Raw genomic sequence first — 3,958 nt, forward strand, 5'->3', positions numbered from 1 at the left:
TGTGTGTGTGTGTATATGTATATGTATATGTGTGTGTATATATATATATATATATATATATATATATATATATATATATATATATATATATATATATATATATATATATATATATGTGTATATAATGTGTGTGTGTTTTTTTAAACACTTGACTACTTGTAATGTCACATTCACTGGAAATGTTTCTGAAAGACATAATCAACAATGACACATGTGATGTGATTAGTGTACCTGTATATTTTTACTCTTGCTTGCTTAGTATGCAGTGGTATCAATTGGTATGAAGCGTTTATCCATTAGTCAATTAATGTTGTAGATTTTCTTAATTCACAGTAGTACTTAAATTCTTATTTCATGTTTTTCAAGCTTAAACAATCTTTAAATTAAAGCTCTGAAAGGAATGTATAAATCAATTTCTTTTCCAGTACACACTAATTACTCACTCACTCTCACTCATTTTCTACCGCTTATCCGAACTACCTCGGGTCACGGGGAGCCTGTGCCTATCTCAGGCGTCATCGGACATCAAGACAGGATACACCCTGTTTTTACCACCAATTTTTTCCAGAGATGCCAATCAACCTACCATGCATGTCTTTGGACTGGGGGAGGAAACCGGAGTACCCGGAGGAAACCCCCGAGGCACGGGGAGAACATGCAAACTCCACACACACAAGGCGGAGGTGGGAATCGAACCCCCAACCCTGGAGTTGTTAGGCGAACGTGCTAACCACTAAGACACTGTGCCCCCACACACTAATTATTTGGATAGAAATGTCAGTTTTCAGCCCCAAAAGCAAACATACACTTTTATTACTCCATAGGTCAGACCTGACCAACTACAGAGCTGCAGTTACCTTACTTTTGAAGGGAGTGAAATATGACACATTCCACATGGTTCAGTCTCACATGCCAGAGAGCTATACTTAAAATAGAGCAGTACACATTATCATAGTGGATAAATCAGTAAGATTATCTGCAAATTCTTTTCAATTTGTCAAGAGTACAGAAACAACTTCAGAAAAAGTGCCTTACACATTATAAAGTATATTCTTATACAAAAAAAAAAAAAACAAAAAAAAAAAAACCAGGCACTACATACTGGGCACAACGCACATTCTGCAGGATCACTTTCATGCTATTAAGCTATTTGTTTATGAAAGCAAGCAATATTACCTTGAAAACCAAGCTATATGCCTCAGTGGCATCTGAGCAGATTAGTATGTGGCAACAGTTAAGTTTGGTAAGAAAACTTCAAGTGCCTAGCCCCATTCCTTACAGTCAGTTAAATGGCAGGAAGTGTGGAAAACTCAACAGATAATAGCAATTGAGGCCCTGACCTGGCAGGAAGATGAAGCTGGAAAGGTGGAAACCGCAAGGTGAGTTCAGCTTAGTAATAAGCACATGGGAGAAAACATGCTGAAAGGATCATTTTTCAACAGCACTTATACACTTGCTTGTTTGTCTGCTAATCAGTGGGGGAAGCAAAAAACCGAGAGAGAGAACCCAAAGCAGCAGAGAGAATGAAGCATAAATATAACAAAATGAGCATTGTTCATAGTGATTGAAAAATCCTGTTATTACAGAAGTCTATAGATGATAGCTTTGGAGTGTAGGTTGGTATTCGCTATGACATAATCACAAGTTCTTAAGGAAAAGATTATTATGCAGTGTCATAATAAATAATAATAATAATAAATACTAAATCATGCATACATTAAAAAGTGATTCTGGCAGATTATGAGCACTAACATTAAAATAAATGATGATGCAGCTGAAAAACTGCCACTCTGCATAAAATCTTAATCCATTAACACCCTACACCTCCATCTCTGGGTTCTAGATATGTTGGTCTGTTTGGATGCACACATTTTCCTTAATAAATGTGATTTGTGGTAGTAATACCAACAAAATCCTAGAATGTTATTCTGATATGATAAGACACTCTCATTGGTAAATAGGAAAGACAAAGAGATTGTATGACATCTGCAGACAGAACAACATGTGGATATGCACATAATTAAATACAAAGCAAATTTAATTAGTACAGTATATGAACTATCCAAGTATTAAAAAGAACCAAATATTGTACTTGTTTTTATTCATAGGATAATATATAGCATGTGAGTGAGTCTGCAGGTACATTGTTACATGATGTTTTATGATATGCTTGACAGGCTAAAAGGGGGCTTTTGCTTGGTCACTCTCATGACAGACATGATAGCTTTCTCTCTCTCTAATGAGTGAGCTCAGCATGTTCTGTTCTTGCCACTCTCTGTCAGGAATCGCCTACAAATTAGATGGTCCAGAGATGATATGTTGACAAATGCAGATAGTTCACTCATTTAATTGACACTAAGCGATGGAAATGCTTCTGCTGCCAGAAAAAGAACATTGCAAACAAAGAAAAAAGGGAGGAAAGGATTCAGGAGGCAGAGAAAGTAAAAGATGGGTTAAAGCGGGAAAAAAGACTATTACACTATCTTATTAAGACATCTTATTCATCACAATGCTATTTTTAGAGGTGACTTTCTGAAAGACTGTCAGCTCTGGTAGGTGCAGTAAAATGACACTGCATTAATACTGAGGAGAATGTGAGGATGATTGAGTGATTTCACAAATATATAGGCATAACACATCTAGTATCTGCAGATGTGTCTGAGGTAATCAGAATCTCTAGGCTCTGACCACTGAACTCTGTGGGTGAATAATGTGAACTATGTGAAGTGAATAACACTGATTATCTATTCATCATGGCACTTGTTAGTGGGTGCAATTTATTAGGCAGCAAATGAGCATTTTATTCTTAAAGGTGACGTGCTAGAACATGAAAAAGTATAACGATTTGAGCTTGTTTGACTAGGGCCAAATTGTGATGGCTAGATGACTAGGTCAAAGCATCTTCAAAACTGCAACTTTTGTGGGGTGTTCCCGGTCTGCAGTGGTCAGTATCTATCAAATGCAAATTTGACATCTACCTACGCATTGTTGCAGACCATGTACACCCTTTAATGGAAACAGTATTCCCTGATGGCTGTGGCCTCTTTCAGCAGGATAATGTGCCATGCCACAAAGCAAAAAGGGTTCAGGAATGGTTTGAGTAGCACAATAAGAATTTTGAGGTGTTGACTTGGCCTCTAAATTTCCCAGATCTAAATCCAATCGTGCATCTGTACAAAGTCTGATTCATGGAGGCCCCACCTCACAACTTACTGGACATAAAGGGTCTGCTGCTAACAGCTTGGTGCGAAATACCACAACACCGCCTTCAGGGGTAGATACTGTGTGTGTGTGTGTGTGTGTGTGTGTGTGTGTACACACGTGGACAAAATTGTTGGTACCCTTCGGTCAATGAAAGAAAAACTCACAATGGTCACAGAAAAAACTTTAATCTGACAAAAGTAATAATAAATAAAAATTCTATGAATGTCAACCAATGAAAGTCAGACATTGCTTTTCAACCATGCTTGAAAAGCATGCCGTTTAGGAAATTATTCATGAGAGAATTGAATGAAAAGTCTGAATATATCGAATGGATCCTGAATATATTGAATGAATTCTGAATATATTGAATGGATCCTGAATATATTGAATGGATTCTGAATATATTGAATGAAAAGTCTGAATATATTGAATGGATTCTGAATATATTGAATGAAAAGTCTGAACATATTGAATGGGTTCTGAATATATTGAATGAATCCTGTTGAATGGATTCTGAATATATTGAATGGATTCTGAATATTTTGAATGGATTCTGAATATATTGAATGGATCCTCAATATATTGAATGTATTCTGAATATATTGAATGGATTCTGAATATATTGAATGAAAAGTCTGAATATATTGAATGAATCCTGATGTCATCAAGACGCACCCGATATCTTGTACTTTAGGCAGAATGACTGAGTCAGTGATAAACTTATTTGCTGCAATTTTAAGAAATGAAGAGATGG

The sequence above is a fragment of the Tachysurus vachellii genome, chromosome 11, assembly GCF_030014155.1.
Source record: "Tachysurus vachellii isolate PV-2020 chromosome 11, HZAU_Pvac_v1, whole genome shotgun sequence".
Classification (NCBI taxonomy): domain Eukaryota; kingdom Metazoa; phylum Chordata; class Actinopteri; order Siluriformes; family Bagridae; genus Tachysurus; species Tachysurus vachellii.